At 45.0% G+C, this 21,484-nt stretch overlaps 1 protein-coding gene across 2 annotated transcripts in view; it reads right to left on the bottom strand.

Annotated features, from left to right (window-relative positions):
• Positions 1-18,026, bottom strand: part of INPP1 (inositol polyphosphate-1-phosphatase) — a 55,245-nt gene extending 37,219 nt beyond the window's left edge. The window contains exons 1-2 of one of the 2 annotated variants that reach the window (XM_082260052.1): positions 17,626-18,025; positions 6,309-6,385 (exon numbers count right to left, since the gene is read on the bottom strand). The gene's annotated coding sequence lies outside the window, so the exon portion shown is untranslated. Of the gene's footprint in view, positions 1-6,308; positions 6,386-17,625 lie in introns of both variants that reach the window. The other variant, XM_082260053.1, reaches the window with a different exon arrangement.
• Positions 18,027-21,484: the final 3,458 nt, after the last annotated feature.

Raw genomic sequence — 21,484 nt, 5'->3', positions numbered from 1 at the left:
CACATGTGGTATTGCCATACTCAGGAGGAGTGGCAGAATGTATTTTGGGGTGTCATTTTTGCTGTGTACATGCTATGTGTTAGGAATATCCTATAAATTGACAACTTTGTGTAAAAAAAAAAAAAAAAGTTTTCATTTTTTTCCCACATTTTCCAAAAACCTGTGGAAAAAAAATGATATTTTCAAACGACCCATAATGCCTCATAGAATATACGTTGGAGTGTTTGCTTTCCAAAATGGGGTCATTTTGTGGACTTTTCCATTGTATTGGTGCTCTAGGGCCTTGAAAAGTGTGATGGGTAGTAAGAAAGTTTTATGTGTATTTATGCTCCTAGAACGCCTGAAGGTGCTTCTTGGACGTGGAGTCTTTTTGTGGCCAGGCTGTGTAAAAGTCTCACACATGTGGTATCGCCATACTCGGAAGGAGTAGCAGAATGTATTTTTGGGTGTAATTTTTGCTGTGTACATGCTATGTGTTAGAAATAGCTTATAAATTGACAACTTTGTGGGAAAAAAAAAGAAAAAAAATATTTTTTCTTCATTTTCCCAAGAATTGTGGGAAAAAATTACAACTTCAAAAAACCCACCATGCCTCCTACTAAATACCTTGGACTGTCTACTTTACAAAAAGGGGTCATTTGGGCGGTATTTGTGCTGTCCTGACATTTCAGGGCCTCAAGAAAGTTGATAGGCAGTCAGTACATCTGGTGTGATCAATTTTCAGTAATTGGTACCATAGCTTCTAGACTCAATAACTTTCACACAGACTAAATAATATACACTAATTTGGGTTAATTTTACCAGAGACATGTAGCAGTATACATTTTGGCCCAAATGTATGAAGAAAAATTAATTTTTTGCAAAATTTTATAATTGAAGCTAAAAAAAAAAGTGTTTTTTTTTTCAAAATTCTTGCTCTTTTTTTGCATATATCACGAAAAAAAAAAAAACCCCAGTTGTGATCAAATACCACCAAAAGAAAGCTCTATTTGTGTGAAAAAAATGATAAAAATTTTGTTTAGTTACAGTGTAGCATGACTGAGCAATTGTCATTCAAAGTGTGAGAGTGCTGAAAGCTGAAAATTGGTCTGGGCAGGAAGGGTGTCTAACTGCTCTGTATGGAAGTGGTTAAGGCACTGTGCTTCTACCATATACGACTACTGTTCCCCCCCCCCCCCCCTTTTTTTCTTGTTATGGTTAAACCATTTTTTAATTAGTGATCAATAAAATATATTTTTTAATTATTAGTGCCTATAAAGTCCAAAATTCTTGCTTCCTTTCAATATTTCTCGGCTTGGAAAACTTCCATCCTACCCCCTCACCCACCACAGGCTTTATTAGCACAGGATTAAAAACACAGTGTTTTTAAAAACATACTAAATATCAGGATATATAATAAAAGCCATTGTTTTTATCATGTATGAAAATTGCCAACAGATAAATATAAGGTTTGGGTCAAAGAAAATATGCTGTACGCCAATATATACTTTGACTAGTGCCTAAATCATTTGTTACACAGTAGATAGTACAGTATGTATGATGCTTTATCTCAGCCTTACTCAACCTTTTCAACACTGAAGAACCCTTGAAATAACTTTCTGGTCTTGGGGAACCCCTGATAAAAATGACTATATCTACAACTCATTATACATTAGTGTGATGGTCATTGGGAAGACTGCTCCTTATACTTGTGGACACGGGGAAGATTTACCCCCCTTATTAGCTAAAAAGATCAATGGTGTCATTGTGAACTTATCTGAGAGGCAGAAACTGCTCATTGCTCAAGGAACCCCTAGCAACCCCTGGAGGAACCCCTAGCAACCCCTGGAGGAACCCCTAGCAACCCCTGGAGGAACCCTGGTTGAGAAACCCTGCTTTATCTGTTACCCAAAATTGTAAAATGTGTCTAAACAGTTAATTTGAATTTGGAATACATCTATGCCTATGGGCTGGGAACATATAACAAGACATGATTCATAACACATGGTAGGAATAATCCAAGAATAACTCAGCAAGCCTTCAATTTTCAGAAAAACACAAGACCACGTCAACAAATCTGGATGCAAGAACCACATGGAAAATGTCAGAATAAATACAGAACATCCAAGCTGCTTTATTGGTAGAATAGTCCCACTATAATTACAGTATATATATGTTTAGTAAGAGATTTTGTTCACATGTCTATTTTAGGCTAAATTATAAGGCTGCTTACATATGTAACAAATCATTTTTGAGTCAATGCTTGTTTTGCAAGAATAACCTACAGTATCCAAACTTGTCAGGGCGGCACAGTGGTGGAGTGGTTAGCACTTTCACCTAGCAGCAAGAGGGTCGCTGGTTCGAATACCAACCACGACACTACCTGCCTGGAGTTTGCATGTTCTCCCTGTGCCTGCGTGGGTTTCCTCCGGGTACCCCGGTTTCCTCCCACACTCCAAAGACATGCTGGTAAGTTAATTGGATCCTGTATAAAATTGGCCCTACTATGTATGTATGAATGTGAGTTAGGGACCTTAGATTGTAAGCTCCTTGAGGGCAGGGACGGATGTGAATGTGCAATGTATATGTAAAGCGCTGCGTAAATTGACAGCGCTATATAAGAACCTGAAATAAATAAAATAAGAAAAAAACTGGTCCTGGTGCAAGTTCCCTGGCTTTCGTGCTCATCCACTAGCTTTTTCTAGGCCCCTTTTGCATGGCAGGTTTGTTGCGGCTGCCGGATTCCTGCGGCAAGAAACTGCAAATTCTTGCTGTAGGAATGACCAGGTTAGCAGATCGCATGGGACCGCACACAGAGCTATTAGCTGCAGTTTGGGATAGATGTTGGAGCCTGGATGCAGCTGACTGACACTGTATTGCTGGGGGGTCGGGGGCAATGTGGATCAGCACAGCAGCTTATAGACACCTTGGGAAACCTGTGACTGAGTAATATACAGGCAGGAAGTTGTGGGGGACAGGGGAAGGAGGTTGTCAACGCATAACGAAGTGCATAACAAAGAGGTCTTAAGGTTTTGCACAATGAATGATCACTGTATTTTCTGTAATAGGATTATCCCCTAAAAACTTCAGCTCCATTTAGTGTCCATAATGCAGAGTTTTATTATTTTTGATTGAGGTACAATGCATTCATAAAATATTTAGATCCCCTTCACTTTTTTTTTTATTACAGTTGTTTAAAATCATTTTTTTTCTCATTGATCTACACTTAGTACCCCATAATGACAAAGTGAAAACATCATTTTGAAAAGGTTTGCAAATGTATGAGAAAAGGAAAAACTTAAATATCATATTGGTAGAAGTATTCAGACCCTTTGTAACAACACTTAAAATTTAGCGAAGGTGCCTCCCATTACTCTTGATCGTTGCTGAGATGTTTGTACACCTTGATTGAAGTCTACCTGTGGTAAATTAAATGGATTGGACATGATTTGTAAAGGCTGACACCTCTCTTCAAAAGACCTCACAGCTGACAATTCATACTGTATCAGAGCAAAAGCCATGAGGTCAAAAAACTGTGTGCCAAGATCAGATACAGGATTGTGGCAAAGCACAGATCTGGGGAAGGCTAAAAAAAAAAAAAATTGGTTCCAAGAGCACAGTGGCCTCCATAATTCTCAAATAGAAGAAGTTTGGTACAACCAGGACTCTTCCAATAGATGGTTGCATGGCCAAACTGAGCAATCGGGCTAGAAGGGCCTTAGTAAGAGAGGGGACCAAGAACCAGATGGTCACTTTGACTGAGCTCCAGGCATCCTGTGTGGAAATGGGACAAAAATCCAGGACAACCATCACTACAGCCCTCCACTGATCTGGGCATAATGGCTAGACGGAAGCCTCTCCTCAGTGCAAAACGAATGAAAGCAAAAAAAAAAAAAAAAAACAGCTGAACGAATGTCAGACTGTGAGGAACAAGATTCTCTGGTTTGTTGAAACCAAGATTGAACTGTCTGGACTCAATTATAAAATGTTATGTCTGGAAGAAACCAGGCACCACTCATCACCTACCCAATACCATCCCAAAAGTTAAGCATTGTGGTGGCAGCATCTTGCTGTAGGGGTGTTTTTCAGCAGCAGGTACTGGGAGACTGGATGGAGCAAAGTACAGAGATATCCTCAACGAAAACCTGTTCCACAGTGCTCGGGACCTCAGACTGGTCTAAAGGTTCACCTTCCAACATGACAACGAGCACACAGCCATGACAACACAAGTGGCTTAGCGACAACTCTGTAAATGTCCTACAGTGGCCCAGCCAGAGCCCGGAGTTATTTATGGAGAGACCTGAAAATGGCTATCCACCAATGACCCGTCCAACCTGACTAAAGCCTAGTACACACGCAACGATTATCGGCCGACCGATCGTCGTTCTTTTGTCCAGATGGGTGTTTTGTTGGTTGGAATGTGCCTAGACTGCACACTAATTTTCTCGCCCGACAAAATTCTACTTCAGAAGTGATGTCATGTGTTGGTTTGCTTTCTTTGTGTTCTTTCTTCTCTGAGCATGCCCAGTCTTGCTCATTAGATTTTTCCCTGTCGAAATCTGTACTGACTGCACGAAAATCGGCCGTGTTTTGACGGCGGACAAAAATTTTATAGCCTGCACACCAGGTTTTTTTCGGCCGAAAAGTCGGAGTCGGTTGTCGGAAGCATCATACTAACAAGCCGAAAATCGGCAGATCGGTCGTCGGACGAAAATTCCCTGCCGATTTTCGACGCGTGTGTACGAGGCTTAAGCTTGGGAGGATTTGCAAAGAAGAATGTCAGAAAATCCCCCAATCCAGGTGTGCAAAGCTTGTTGCATCATATTCAAAGAGACCTGCAAAATTGCTGCAAAAGGTGCCTTTAACAAAGTACAGTACAGAGTAAAGGGTCTGAATTTTTAAAGCAGAACGTCATACAAAAGAAGAAGTTCCGCTTTAAGGCCTTCTCATCTTTCAGAAATGGCACTTTTTGGGGGGGGGGGGGGGTGGAGAGCGGGTACCTGGTTTTAACAAGAACTCGCTCCCACTTCCGCTCGGATCGCCTTGGCGTAACACAGAACATAGGAGTCAGTAGTGTATGGTGCAGAGTGTAGAGGTCAGAAGTGTGTAACCAGAACCTAAAGACATTGCCCTCCAGCAAGTATCCTTTGGCAATCTTCTCCAGGCCCTCAGCTGCTGAGGCCCAGACTGCAGTCTCTTCTCTCAGTGTTTTTTCACCTACGGGAAAAAGCCCCAGGAAGACTGGAACCCTCTCTAACAATGAAAGAACACTCTGCGCAGGCTTCCTAAACATTAATCACCTCCCTGGCCACTTTCTGGACACCTCCTTCCAGGGATTGGCTAAGGAATGATAAATATTCACAGTGATCATTTGAATTTCATTACCCTATACTCCGGAAACATCTTTCAGTGGCAGATGGGAGGAATCAAACAGACCAAAACAATCAATTACTGCTCCACTCACTACAGTGAAGCGAAAGTATACAGTTTACCCAATAACTAATATCTTAGATTTAATGAAGTAGTGTTACTGTAATTTCAAAAATCATTATATCTTACACTTCAAGCTTAATATTATATTAAGAAAGAAACATTGACACATATGTCATTATATAATGTATTTAACACAGGTAATTATTTTAAAATTCAGATTTATTAAAGTTAACAAAAGCCAATCCATCCACTGAATATTCAAATTATAAACAGAAGTCCTGGGATTTCCTAAATTTAAAATTAATTAACCACCTGCTGACTGCACACAGAAAATATACTGTGAGCAGGCAGCAGGTATAGACACCATCACGTACATGCCTTCTTCTGAGTTTGGGGCGTCCCCCCCCCCCCCCCCCCCCCTGCTGACCCGTGCTGTGATTGGACACTGCACGAGTTTGGCAGCAGATTTCTCTGATCAGCTGTGTCCAATCACACACAGAGTTCTGCATTTACAAACACACAGAACTGTGTGTACTGTACATAGGAACAGTGATCTGGCTGTTTCTTCTCCCTGAAATGCAGGTAGAGAAAAACAGCCAGATCAGAAAGTAAAAGCAGCACACATTACACATTGTTAGACACACAGCTAACCCATTGATTGCCCCCAGATGTTAACCCCTTCCAAGCTCATTAGTACAGTGTCAGTGTACAGTATTATCACGGTTACCATCAGGAAATCCACCCTTATAAAAATGCCCTGAAGGCATGCATGAACCGAGAATGTGGCTGCAAAGAGGCTGCAGAAGATCAGCAGGAATGGGATGCAACAAAGGATTTAATTGATGTTAAATGATGGTAAATATTGTAATGAAAGCAGGTGCATATTGTACACTAACCTCTGCCTGGAAGTCTAGTAGTTATTATAAAGTAGGGCAATGACCACAGCTGCCAAACAAGTATCTTCTGTGCAGTTCTATAAAAAAAAGTCAAAGAAAATATTTGTGTGGTGTTCTTAATAGGCATGTTTGTCTTACACAGAAACATAGATCATGGCCAAGTAACATAGGATAGGCTTGTTTCATAACTCATAACCTTTATTAAAAATAGTGGTTATATTGTGGATGTTGGATTAAACCCAGGCTTTAATATTAATAACAGCAAAGAACATTCACACCATAACTTTCCACTATAAAATGAAAAAACGAACGATGGATCCAGCCTAATGGCTCGTACACACGATCAGAAAATTGTCCAAAAAAATACCGCTTTTGACGCAATCGTACGATAATCTGATCGTTAGTACTCAGCTTTCGAGAGCCGATCACGACAGTTCATCTGATATTATCTCATCAGCCAAGCATGAAAGTTTATCCCGTACGATACCAGATCGTACGATTTTTCTTTGATCAGTACAGATGTCAATCAAAAATACAATACAAATACACTACAACACATGACATTGCTTCCGAATTTTGATTCTGTTGTACGAGAATTTTCATAACTTTAGTAAACTCTTTATTTTCGATATGAGATTAGCATGCAAAAAAAAAAAAAAAGACGACGATCAATCGTCAGATAATGTGAATAGTATAACCCTGACCTTAAAGAAGTCACGTGTGACGTAACGCGTAGGAGGAGCCAGTGACGTCAGACTCAGCTGTTCCACGGCGATCAGAGCTGGGGAGCGGGTGAGCAGGACTCTACCGCAGTAGATGCAAACAAGACTACACAGATTGCGCACGGCTTGCACTAAACACCGCCTGTCCCTACCTCCCAAATGTGAGTTTATCTATATATGTTTATGATGAATAAACGTTTTTAAATGAATAGGCACTGTTGCTTATTTTCAATACACAGCACTGATGTATGAATAGCGCACCACCATTATCCTTATATATGTAGCACCCTCCTAGATAGGTGCTAGGAAGGAGAGTAGTTTGCTTTGCCTGCTTAACAGGGGAGTAGCAGGTAAAATATAGCCTGCTCTATCTGCTTAACAGGGGAGCCTAATCAGTAGTTATGCCTGTTGCATGTGTCCATGTGTGATTCATCTGGGCTGAGGGAGTGTCCCCACTGTATCCAATATGGGAGCATGTTGGACAGTGGAGGAAACCCAACCAGTGACACACCAGCTTTGTAACTATCCCAGTGGGTTGGCACAAACAGTGGTGCATCCTGGGATATGTTATAAAAGCCAAGGGAACATGTGACAGGGGGTGCCTTTGGGCGGGAAGCCAGGTCCCAGGAGGAGGGTGACGGCTGTCTCTCCTCCTGTTGCTGAGGATGGTGGTCACAGGCGGTCGGCCTTGTGGACCAGGAGTGAGATGCTGAGCCAGGAGGTCCAAGAGACTAACACGTGGAGATGGAGGCAGAGAAACCTTGGGAAAAACAGCGTGCACGAGTACCGGGAAGCTTGCCAGGGGTCTGCCCAGGAAGGGGACCACTGCAGTGGAGTGTCAGTGGACAGGAGTTCAGCACACACAGCAAGTGAGAAAGGGGGTGCCAAGTTAGACCCTTAAGAGGAACTTAACAGGATCATACTTTCTAACTTCACTTCTGTGGCAAAGTGAAGCAGCAGCCTTGCCGCACACACTACAGTCAGTGGTCTTCAGAATCGTGCATAGTTCATAGTTGGAGTATCCCACTCATCCCTTCTCCTATCCCAGTTCTAAATAAAACACAAAAACCAAATCCCCTGGACTGATTATTGTCTGAGCCAAGCATCTAAAGTTATACGTTTCCACAGACTGTTGCTATGGGTAACCCAGGGGAATCCAGAAAGTGCAATTCTCAGCAGTCCTCTAGGGGGCAGTGCTACATATACAATCGTCAGATAATCTCATAAAGTGTATCAGGCATAAGGCCCCTGTCACACGGGCTTTTCGATCCGGTCCGCCTGTCAGTTTTTCAGGCAGACCTGAACGGATGCTCCATGTACCTCTATGGAGCAGCGGATGTCATCTCCACTGACACCTGCTGCTCTCTGATCCAATCCTGTCCATGAAAAGACCCTTTTCAATCCATCTGGAGGATCGGATGAAAGACTGGGACAGACGGTCCGTTTTCTCCCATAGAGGAGAGCGGGGATCTGACAGCTCCATTTCTGCAAAGTAAGCAGGGATTGGCCGATCGATCCCCGCTGAGAAAAAACGGAGTCCGCCGTGCTCACCGCTCATGTGAAAGGACCCTAAGGCTGACTATACACTACACAAACTGATTGGACAATCACCTTTAGATCTAGCGTCAACTATGGAGTACAAGATCCTACCTGGTGACTATTTTTAAAGTAGATTTCCAGACAAAACGTTTGCATGGGATAGAAAGGGGAAACTTTTTACTAATGAAGGTGTCTACTTCCTGATCACCTATCAATGTCACATGAAGAAATGAAAACTCCCAAAGAGATATTAATAAAAACAGAAGCTGTAACGCTTCCCTACTCTACCTAAACAATCACCCTGTATCCAATAAGGCAGACCCTCAAACTACAGAGAAATCAGTGGGTTTGGCTAATCTAACAGATACATGGGTGTTGCCAGCATTACAATGTTTTGCTTTGCTGGAGTTTCAAGGGATAGTTGGTATTCACTTCAAGTCCCAACATGACTTGCACAGTTTTAATGGGCTTGGTTTGCTAAAGAGATCATTGCTGTTCATTTAGTAAAGTCAATGTTCACTGCTGGCCTAAATGAATCCATAGATTACCCCAACCACACTAAACAGCACGGATGGATGAATTTCCTGTTGCTCACTATTGTATTCCGACAGCCTGCACCCCCGGCTGTCTAACTACCAAAACATTGACCAACTAATTCCACCTGGCTTCTTTGACTTAGCAGTCGAAATTTGTCGAGCTGCGTGATGTCAGCAGGGCCACCCATGTCACCAATGTTGTCGGATTCAAAGAAATCAGCTGGGATTTGAGCTGTGTATGGCCAGCTCAAAGCATTATTAAAGGCAATTTTTTTAAAATAAAATAAACATTTTATGCTCACTTTCTCTGTGCAATGGTATTACACAGAGTGGCTCCGAATCTGTTCTTCTGAAGTCCCCCCCCCCCCCCCCCCCCCCGCGATTTTAGCTCTTACTCCTGTGTCTAATCCACATAGCAAACTGCTTGGTATGGGGGCAGACATGTGGGCTCCCTCCTGAGATGGGCTGTGTGTGCCCCTGCCCTCTGCTGACAGGATTTGACGGACAGCAGCAGGAGCCAATGGCTTTCACTGCTGCTCGATCCTCCTGTGCCCTGCATAGAAAGGAACATGTACTGTAGTACTTTACTCATGCAAAGGGATGTCCACATGGGATTCACAGGTGCTCCTTGCCATGGGATGCACGGGTGCTAAGTGCCATTGGATGCACGGGTGGGATTGCCACCTCAACCCTTTAAAACCAAACACATTAAACAGGTCTGTGGCTGATTAAGGTGGTAATTAAACTCACTTAGTGTCTTATCTGCATTAAATTAAACCCAGAACCTGTGTAATTAATATGTTTTAGGTTTTAAAGAGATGAGGTGGCAACCCTATGCGCAGGTGCTCCGCGCCATGGGAAGCGCAGGTGCTCCGCGCCATGGGAAGCGCAGGTGCTCCGCGCCATGGGAAGCGCAGGTGCTCCGCGCCATGGGAAGCGCAGGTGCTCCGCGCCATGGGAAGCGCAGGTGCTCCGCGCCATGGGATGCGCAGGTGCTCCGTGCATCTGTGTGCAGGCAGTCCTATTCAGTGTCTGTGCATCCACTTTGTTCCAATAGACATGAATGGGATGGCCTGCACGCAGATGCACAGAACACTTGTGTATGCCATGCAGGAAAAGACAACCTTCACACAGGTGTATGGATAAGTATGCTCATGTGAATGAAACCTTACTGACTAAGCTTTGTGAACATTCACTTTGCTAAGTGAACTGTCCCCAATCCTTTAGCAAATCAATTGTACTTAAATGTGAATACCATTCTCAAATCAAAGGCTTCACAATGCACTGACTGCAGAAAAGTATGCTGTGAGGAGGAAGTAGGGGACAGGACTAAGGTGCGCTGTGTAGGTCCATGGAGTGCGGCTCCATAGAAACCCACAACACAAACAGCTTGCTATGTGGGCACACTGAGAAGAGGAGTCAAGATCGCCAGTGGGGGGACCCCAGAAGAGGAGGTTCGGAGCTGCTCTGTGCAATACCATTGCAACTTCAAAGTAGTCCCTGCACTATTTTGGTCTGTTTTGAGGCCCATAGACCTCAAGGTTACACAGGCATTGCTTCAAGTCCAGTCAAAATTGCGCCAAAAAATTGTTGTAAAATTGTGCGACTTTTAGGTCGCACAAGTGTAAAAGGGGCCTTAAACAAAGTTACCTGCCTGCTCACAGTCTACTACTGAATGTACAGTGATAATATGAGGAAATGCTCTAGCGGTCCCTGAATTCTTCCTGCATTCCAAACACCGCAAATGATGGTGCGGAAGTGACGTAATGGGCCCCGCTTAGAAAGGAAGGTGTATTGTAGTACATTACTTCATATAGTGCTGCTTTTTATACAATCAATTTATTCAATATCTAGGGGGAATGTCAATCCAGAAGAAACGCAACGTAGGATCATATCTTTTTATTAACTAAGGTGTAATACCTTACCTTATACCTTGCTCCTTCATCGTCCCCTCTTCACTATGAAACTGGTCCTACAAAGCCTCTCTATGGTGCTCCACCTGGCGCATGCAGACTGAAGTCATCAAGTACAATACTGTTTTCTATCCCCTTCTTACCTGTTCTGTAGTGTTGTCCTCATTTCAGATACTCACCTACCCAGTGAATACAGTGTTATCCCCCTATGAACGCTCTGCTGCCACACACCACCATCCTCCTATGATGTCATAGTCAGAGATGTATAGTAACTAAGAAGAACTACTTCACTACTGTACTTAAGTACTGAAAGGCGGTATCTGTACTCTCCTGGAGTAGAATTTTTTCTCCTACTTCCACTTTTACTTCACTACATTTTTTCAATGATTTCAATACTTCTACTCCGATATTTTTTTTTTGTGCTGCATAGTTACTCGTTACAATTATAAAAATTACCACTGCCAGAACAGTAGATGGCAGGTGTCATGAAGCTCAAAACATGTGTATTATCAGCGCATACTAAAATAAATGCTACTGTATGTATAAATAAAAGCAGCATTTGAAATAATAAAAAACAATATGATGTTCAAACTTTTGACTTCTTTCTTTAATAACTACATAACACAGTACTTGTACTTTTACTTTCAGTACTTGAGTAGCAATTTTTTTTTTCAAAACTACTGGTACTTTTACTTTCAGTACTTGAGTAGCAAAATTAAAAAAAAAAAACTACTTGCAATACTTAAGTACAAAAAATGTTGAATACTTTAGTACTTCTACTCAAGTCACTTTTTGATCGAGCACTTCCACTTCTACTCAAGTCACTTTTACTTAAGTATGGGTTTCGAGTACTTTATACAACTCTGGTCATCGGGAATCCGCCTTTCTTCTCCAGGTCCAGGCAGGCCCCTGATGACATTTGCAGCTCCACTCTCCAGCAGCTCTGTACCTCTTTTCCTGCAGCCTCCTGGGATATGTGATGAAGATAATCCAGGAGGCTCTGGCTGCAGAACATGTCATTCTGACCTAGACATGAATGGCAGCATGGGGTCGAGGCATTTAAAAAAAAGTTAAAATGAAAAATAAATCAGTGTTTTAAAGTGGCTGTTACCCCAGCATTTCATATTCCTGATATGTGGCTGCTGTACCATGTACTTGTATGAGAAAGTATCCTGTTCTCTTTGTATTGCTTCCTTTGTGTGAAATCCCTGGTGTTCCTGCCAGTCCCTCTGATTTCCTATTAAAAACACTGACCACACTAAGCCCCCTGCTGTGGTCAGTTCTCTAGCTATGCTGGGAACTCAGCCTGCTCTCCTCCAATGATCAGACTTGTCCTGACACGCCCCCTATGCATAGCCTTTCACTGGGAAGCTCAGTGCACTGTTGCTTCTCCTCCTCCTCCCCCCAGCTACTTTGCAGCAGAGAACAGAAGGAGCAGAGGGAATGTGATCACTTATGAAAAGGGGGAAAAAGCTATTTATAATGGTTTTTTTTATTTTTTTTATACCTATACACAAATGTTTTGCCTTTTGTTTCAATTTTAAGCTCGGTTCCCACTGATGCAAGATCGATGTGGGTTTCCCGGCATCCAATTTGCATTACAGGAGAGTGGGACCGGTTCTCAATGAAGGCAGCTCACACAGCTCCATGTTGGCCATGGTCCAGGTTGCAGAAAGGTCCTGTGCATCTTTTGATCTGTTTCAGGTCCAAATTCAGGCAAAAATTTGTACCCGATTCGCCCCTGAAACCAAGAACAAGGACACACCGGACCCCTGCTGTGAGCGGCTCCGCAGTGTGTGTCCCCAGCCTTAAACTGAATGGGCTGTTTTACACGGTGATCATTTACAATCACTTTAACATCTGCACGCCGGCCAAACGCACATACGTATCAGCGTGTGGACCTACACGCCGAGCGGCCACAAATATGCAGCCCTGCATAAACCACTTACCATGCTGAGAGGGCGCCCCCAGCACGGTAGCCAGGGCAGCCATCAGGGGGGTACAGCCCATACAGATGTAGGGGGCCCGGGTGTCCCGAGGGGCCCAGTCCGAAAAAATGCCCCTGGCTTCAAGTTGGCACCTCCTCTTTTGTTCCTTTCCTACACTGTTCCCGCTGGTGCTACCCGCTGGACTGGCTCCTGACTCCCATCCTGCTGCTAGCCACCGCTGTCAAAATTATTGGATGCTAGGACCGCCTGGCGTCTTAGCAGCCAATCATATGCATTCACAGGCTCCGCAGAGGAGGAGGATGTAACCTGGTGGTCAGGCCCGGGGGGGGGGGGGGGGGGGCCAGGCCTAAAGCTGTGTAAGGGGCCCGAAAAATTCTGATGGCTGCTCTAACGGTAGCCGGCGGTTACTGCAAAGCTCCTGATGCATACTAGTGATCAGGAGCTTTCCGATCATATAGCCACTGTGCCAGCCAATCACAGCAAGCACATTAACCCAAATATACAAATATAAAATCCGTGCAGTGCAGCAGGTACTGTATATATTAACCACTTTACGACCGCTCACAGTAATATTACTGCGGCAAAGTGGCTCGTTATCGTCTGACGACGTAGTACTACGTCGTCAGACACTCCCCCTTCTGGGCGGCGCTTGCGTGCCGCCGGAGGCTCGCTCCCGCTGTTTTCATTCACAGCGGGAGTCGGGCCAGGGGAGGAGCAGCGGCAATCGCCGCTGCTCTTACCCGATCGTCGGGGATCGAGTCTGGAGATCCGCCAGCTGTGTGTAAACACAGCGGGCGGATCTCCATAGTGACAGGGAGTGACAGATCGGACTGTTCAGCATAGCTGGACATCCGATCTGTCCATGACTCACTCAGTCACCTCCCCCCTACACGTCAGTAAGCACCAGGCATACATTAACCCCTCCCTCTCCAATAAAATTAACCCCTTCCCTGCCAGTGTCATTTTTACAGTAACAGTGCATATATATAGCACTGATTACTGCAGTAATGTCACTGGTACCCCCAAAAGTGTCAAAAATGTCAGTCAAGGGTCCGATCTGTCCGCCGCAATGTCGCAGTCCCGCAAAAAAAAAATCGCAGATCGCCGCCATTACGCGTTAAAAAAAAAAAAACACCAAAAATGACAGAAATCTTTCCCTTTGTTAGTAAACGCAATAACTTTTGCGCAAACCAATCAAAATACGCTTATTGCGATTTTTTTTACCAAACATAGGTAGCAGAAAACAAATTGGCCAAAAATATTTAAAAAAATTGGTTTTTACATCTTTTTTGGGGGGAATTTCATATAAAAAAAATGTTAAAAATATTGTTATTTTTTCAAAATAAAACACTCTTTTTTTGTTTATAGCGCAAAAAGTAAAAAAAAAAAAAAAAAAATCGCACAGGTGATCAAATACCACCAAAAGAAAGCTCTGTTTGTGGGGAAAAAAGGACGTAAATTTAGTTTGGGTACGGCGTTGCACGACCGTGCAATTGTCAGTTGAAGTCGCACAGCGCCGAATCACAAAAAGTGGCCTGGACGGAAGACAGCAAAATCCTCCGGTGGTAAAGTGGTTAATGAATAAACAAAAAAACTTGATAAAAAAAAATTACCCAAATGCCCGCCTCCACCACCCGGTGTTTAGAACCATTTAAGAGCCGGGAGGAAGGGATTAATTTTGCGGAGGGTTTGCAGGGAGAAAAAGACCAATTTTAGAGGGGAGGTCTACTTTTACTAAACCAGATTCAGCTAAATGTTGCTCTTCACATGGATAGCTATAGGTATCGAGCAAAATTGAAAGTAATGTAGCACTATTCCCAAGGGAGCTGCTGAGTGGGGGTCCCCCCTGGGTTACCGCTAGCAACAACAGTACCTTTAGGCATGGTTTTTCAAGTGTGAGCTCCTCAGAAAAGGACCAGTCCAGTTTCTTTGTTTTTTTGGGGTTTATTTGAGAACTTGGATGTAAGAAGGGAGAAGTGGGATACTCCAACAACTGAACTATGCACAATTAGGCAGGGACACTGAAAAATGCTGCTTGACGCTGATTAACGCTTCACTGACGCTGGTTAACACTGACTGACGCTGATTACGGCTAGGCCGCTTACTAGAACTTCACCTCTAACTGTGGAAAAGTCTCTTTAAGCTCCCCAAGGTACTCCTTCCTGAGGTAGCTGACTTTAATGCAAACTGTATTGCTGAACACTTCAGGGCCCTTCCTGGCGCCCTCTTCACTCCCCAAACTTCAGGGCTTTAACGCTTGGCACCCCCTTTACTGTACACTCCCAGTTAGCTGGCTCCTAGATCCCCCTTGACCTTTCTGGAGTGGTACCCTCTCTTAGGCAGACCCCTGGGAAGATCTTGAGTACTCACGTTTTTCCAGAAGATCTCTGCCCAGCAGCTCCACTCGGTCAGCAACTCTGGATCCCTTGCAGCCCAGCTCAACCTCCGGTACCTAGGCCGACTGCCCAGACCACCGTCACACTTTGACAGGAAGAGAGACAGCCGTCACCTCCTCCTGGGACTGATGCTCCCTCCAAAAGACACTCTGACACAAGCTCCCCACAGATTTATTTCAAATCCCAGGGTGCACTGCGGCAATCACTGCCCACTGGGACAGTCATAAACCTTGATGTGCAATTGGCCAGGTTTCCTCCACTGTCCAACAAAGTCCCTCATTGGATACAGTGCGGACACTCTCTAGACTCAATAGACCACACCTGGAAGCATGTGACAGATTAATTAACTGATCAGGCCCCCCTGATAAGCAGACCTGGGCCACATATATGCTTTACCTAGTACCTACCTAGGAGGGTGCTACAGTATTAAATACAGAAAGGCCCCGTTCACACTGGGGCGATCCGACTTCCCCAGGCGACCACACAGGTAGCGGGGCGCGCTAGCCGCACCGCGACCTCGGAGCGGCCGGCACGGACTTTATAACATTGAAGTCTATGCAGGTCGCTCCGGGTCGCCCCAAAGAAGCTCCGGACCCTTTTTCTAATTCAGAGCGACTTGTGTCGCTCCTATTAGAATGGGTCCTGTGCTAATCTATGGCAGGCGACCTATGGGGCGACCCGGTCGCCTCACAGGTCGCCCCAGTGTAAACGGGGGCAAACACAGTTTTGTTTACCAAAACACAGAGAAAAAAAAAAAAGCTATAAATAAGATGTCAGAAATATAAGTATGGGTGCCGGGTCACACTTGTGCGATGCGGGAAGGCTGCAAATTCGCAGCCTGTTCCCGCATCGCATCCGCACATCTGGCAGTTCACACTGCCATATGCGATACGCAGGGGGTATCAATGAAATGTTAACGACACCCCCAGTTTGATCGCATATCGCAGTGCGATCTGACAGTTCGCACAGGATCGGATCGCACAAGTGTGAACCACTATGCGATCCGATCCTGATGCTGCTGAAAAAAAGGGTCATGTGAGACTTTTGTGTGGGTGCAGTGCGAATTTAGCCATAAAAAGTGTATGGCTGAATTCACACTGCACATCCATTCGCATGTAATGAAGAAGCAGTGCGCTCCGATATTACATGCGATCGCCGCACACGCTATAGTGTGAACCAGCACTGAAGGAACTACTGCGCTTATAAAAAGATATTAAACCGGTTGCTGGCACTATATTACAACAAATATATTGTTAAAACCACTAAAAACAAACAGTTTATGTTTTTAATAAATAAGATGTCATTTTTACATGATGCTTCAAAAGCTAAGGATGGCTATGAGACACAATCCGAATACTAGAAGAGAAGTCTATCAGCTCATTTTAAATACAATATATATATATATATATATACACACACACACACACACACACACACACACACACACCTGTCATAGTCCACAAGTAACCTTAAGCCCCGGTTCACACTACTGCGTGTGCGGGGTTCGCATGTCATGTCGGAGCGCACTGCTCCGACATGACATGCGATCAGCTGTGCGGTGCGAGTTTAGCCATACAATTTTTATGGCTAAATTTGCATTGCACCCGCAGCAAACACGCACAGGAGGCATTTTTGCTGCCGCATCAGGATCGGATTGCACAGCGGTTCACACTTGTGCGATCCGATCCTGTGCGAACTGCACGATCGCACTGCGATATGCGATCAAACTGGGGGTGTCGTTAAGATTACATTGACACCCCCAGCGGATCGCATATGGCAGTGTGAACTGCCGGGGGTGCGTGTGCGATGCGGGAACAGGCTGCGAATTCGCAGCCTTCCCGCATCGCATCAGTGTGAACCGAGCCTCAGTGCCGGTTCACACATATGCGATGAGGGAACCCTGCAAATTCACTGCAGGTTCCCGCATCGCACTCGTCTCGCAGATAGTTCACACTGCCATATGCGAATGTGAATGACACCCCCCAGATTAGATCATATATTGCAGTGCAAACTGTCAGTTCGGACATAAATCGAATCACATAGGTGTGAACACCCATGCGATCCGATTATGGTGCGGACTAAAAAAAGGATCCTGTGCGATTTTGGTCGGAATGCGATGCAAATTCAGCCACACAATCTGTATGGCTGAATCCCCATCGCCTGTGATTTGCATAGGAGTGCGGTGCGAATCACATGCGATGTCCGACATGGCATATGTGTGAATTGGCACTCATGCCCCCCCAGTATGAGGATTGTCAGTACCTTACAGAATGAGCTGGGTGTTCTCCCTCGATCAGCTTCCTGTGCACTATGACAGATTTCCTCCTAATGAAATTCCAGCCTGAGAAGTACAAAGATCCTCCCCCTTCCAAGTTCAATTAGTAGTTGCTGAAGTGCACACACAGCACAGAATACATGGATGGCAGGCACAGAAAATACTACAGGATCATCATGGCCAGGGCAGGGAGAAGGACGGTGAGCAGTGCAGGCAGGCTGGAGAAAATGGCTGTGCTCGGTATAACACACCATCCAGCACAGAGCAGATTTCAGGGAAGGGAAGTATGAATCCTGATCCTCAGCGATCACCGCAGGAAAAGCAGCCAGACAGCGATCTCAGCTCCTTCCTCTTGTTATGACATTTCAGATGGAAACAATCACGCCTCCTGCTAGCTCTGCGCTGGCCATTGGTGGAGAGGATCATGTGGGTGGCGCTGTTTTTTGCCTCTTGTAGTAGCAGAGGTGTAGCCTTGTGGTTTCCTCCTTCACATTAGAATAAAGTGTGTCATCCGAAATCACTAACATTTCCACTTCTGAAACAGAGACAGGAAACAGCAAATGTCAAAGATCACATATTGTCTAACAGCATAGATCTCACCCCAATCCCTGACACCTCCTATGAGTGTTCACATTGGTAATTCCATTACCAATGTTGCTTTGATAAATCTGTTTAAAGCCGCAGCTTTTGTTAAAGTAGAACCCGAGCCTAGGCTGGGATAACACTTTTGCGAACCACAGCGATTCCTATGCGGGTTTCTACATCGCATCTGACTCGCGGGCAGTTCCCACTGCTCTCTGCGAACCCCTGCGGGTGTCAATGTAAAGTTAATGACACCCCCAAATGGGTTTGCCGAACACATTGCAAATTGTGAAAATCGGACAGGAATCAGATCACATCAGTGGCGGCTGGTGATTAATTTACTTGGGGGGCGGCCCACAGCCCCCCCAGCCAGCTAACCACATAACCACCTCATTGCTCGCTCGATCGATCGCCTGTCAGGCCCCCCCACCAGCCCCTGCACTTACTCCATGGAGTTGGCGTCTTCACCCCTGCTTCTCCTCGCGAGTCCTGGCAGTCCATTCTCCTCCCGGCCAATCAGGACTTCCGGGCAATCGGGTCTTAGGACTCAGCACCCGCTTCCTGATTGGCCGTGGGGAGAAACAGGGAGACATTAGCGACTATTAATTCGCTAATGTCACACAATTGGGTGGGCTTTGGGCGCAGTGCTCTGCGCCCCAGCCCACCTTTTTTGAAGCCAATTAGAGCCTCCCCCTCTGCTTCTAAAAATAAACAAAAAAAAAAGACCCATTGGAATCCATGCGTCCGGAGCCCTGCATGTAGATTAGGGGCCAGGCACATGGATTAAGGGGGCGGCGCCCCTGTGCCCTGTGTGAACGGGCCGCCACTGGATCACCTGGGTCTGAACACCCCTGCGATCTGATTCCAGTGCAGACCAAAAAAAAGGGTCCTGCACCATTTTGGTCTGGATGCAACGCGATTTCAGCCATACAAACTAAATGGCTGAATTTGCATCACGCAGACATCTCATGTGATCGGCACAGCAATGCGGTGTGAATTACATGCAATGTCTGGCATCCCATAAGTGTAAGCCCAGCCTTAAACCTAACTAATTTACCCCCCTTCATGAGCAGGCAACTTTTTGCAATACGGCACTGCGTTATTTTAACTGAAAATTGCGACGTTCTACCCTAATAAACTTTATGTAATTTTTTCCCACAAATAGAGCTTTCTCTTAGTTTTATTTTTTGTGCTATAAACAAAAATGGCCGACAATTTTAAATATTTTTTATTTTCTGCTTTAAAACATATCCAATAAAAAAAAAAATTGAAAAAAAATAGAATTTCTTCAGAAATTTAGACCAATATGTATTCTGCTACATGTTTTTGGTGTAGCACTGCCCCCTAGAGGGCTGCTGGATATTACACTTTAAGGATTCCCCTGGGTTACCCGTAGCAACTGCAAGCAGAAACCTTAGTACTTTAAAGAGGTTGTAAACCGAAATTTTATTTATTTTATTTTTTTTTAAAACCCTGCAAGACAAAGGCATAATGAGCTAGTATGCATCGCATACTAGCTCATTATGAAATACTTACCTTAGAACGAACCCCCGCCGTGCCGCCCGCTTACCTGTATGACAGGCGACATGTTAAGTCGCCCGTCTTCCGGGATCGCGGCATCCGGCCATTTGATTGGCCGGAGCCGCGGTGACGTCACTCCCGCGCGCGGGAGCCAACGGTCACGGCATGGGGCTCTGAAGGAGCGGCCGTTCCTTCAGAGCGCATGCGCCAGTGACGTCACTGGCTGCATGTAAGGTAAATATCTCCTAAACGGTACATGTTTAGGAGATATTTACAGTACCTATAGGTAAGGCTTACCTATAGGTACAAGTTGCAGAGGAGGGTTTACTTCCTCTTGAAGTTCTTGGCTCAGTCAAAGATCAGTCCAGGGAATGTTGTTTTTATGGTTTTATTGTAATTAGGATGGGAGAAGGGATGAGTGGGATACTCCAACTTTTAACTATTCACAATGCTGAGGACTCTAAACATGAGAATGCCGCTGCTTCATCCTGCCACTTGAATGAAGATGAGGTAAGTGCTTCCATCACATTTCTCTTCAGGTCATTCCCCTAGTACCCCCTTTCTCTCTGAGCTAGCTGACACCCGTCCACTGACTGCACTAGGGGAGGGGAGTGGTCCCCTTCCTGGGCAGACCCCTGGGAAAGATCCTCTGTACTCACTATACTGTTCTTCCAGATTCTCCAATGCCCCAACTCCCGTAGTCAGCTCTTCTGGACCTCTGGGTTCAGCCTCACCACCGGAACACCAGGCTGACCGCCTGTGACCACCATCAACCGCTGCAGAAGAAGAGGCAGCCACCACCCTCCTTCTGGGACCTGGCTTCCCGCCCAAAGACCTCTACATCATGTGCCCATGGCTTTTTATACCCGGTCCCATAATGCTCCACTCTCTGTGCCAACCCACTGGGACAGTACCAAAAGCCTGTGTACCATTGGTCAGGTTTCCTCCAGCATCTAACGTGCCTCCCCATTGGATCTGCTGGGGACACTCCCTGAGACCAGATGAATCACACACTAGGCACACTGAGTAGACCTAACTACCAATCTTGCTCCCTGATAAGCACACAGGCAGAGTGCTCATAGGTTTTGCCTGTTGCTCTCCTGATAGGCAGACAGAGCCAAAACTACTCTTTCTACCTAGCACCTGACTAGGAGGGTGCTACATTGGTAAAAAAAAAAAAAAAATCCCAATTAGTGTAAATTTATTGTTTTATGCGAATGTTATGGCATCTACAAACTATGGGATATATGCTCAAATTTTTATTTATTTTTTTAATACTAGTAATGGCAACTTAATATTGCAACGGACAAATCAGACACTAAGCCTAGATTCACGCTGAGGCCGTTTTGAAATCGTGCAAGTTCAGCTGAACTCACACAATTTCAAGCCGGCATTTCAGTCCGACTTCGGGGGGGGATTTCACAGACATTTGTGCGAGTTCCTGCACAGATGTCTATTGAAATTGCTCCCCGAAGTCACCAAAACTAGTACAGAAACTACTTTTGGGAATCGGTGCAGAGCGCAAAGTTGGCGTTGCACCGATTCGGACAGTGCAATTGCTAGCAATTCTCTCCAATTTCAAATCGCATGTCAAATCGGACCAATGTGAACGTGGGCTAACTGACACTTTTGACACTTTGCGGGAACCAGTGATGCTAATACAGTGATCAGTGCTAAAAATCCACACGGTCACTGTACTAATAACCCTGGCTGGGAAGGGGTTAAACATCTAGGGCAATCAAA

Source organism: Pelophylax lessonae, assembly GCF_965119305.1.
Source record: "Pelophylax lessonae genome assembly, chromosome: 6".
NCBI lineage: Eukaryota > Metazoa > Chordata > Amphibia > Anura > Ranidae > Pelophylax > Pelophylax lessonae.
Note: the sequence above shows the minus strand (reverse complement) of the source record. Positions and strands in the feature narration are given on the sequence as shown.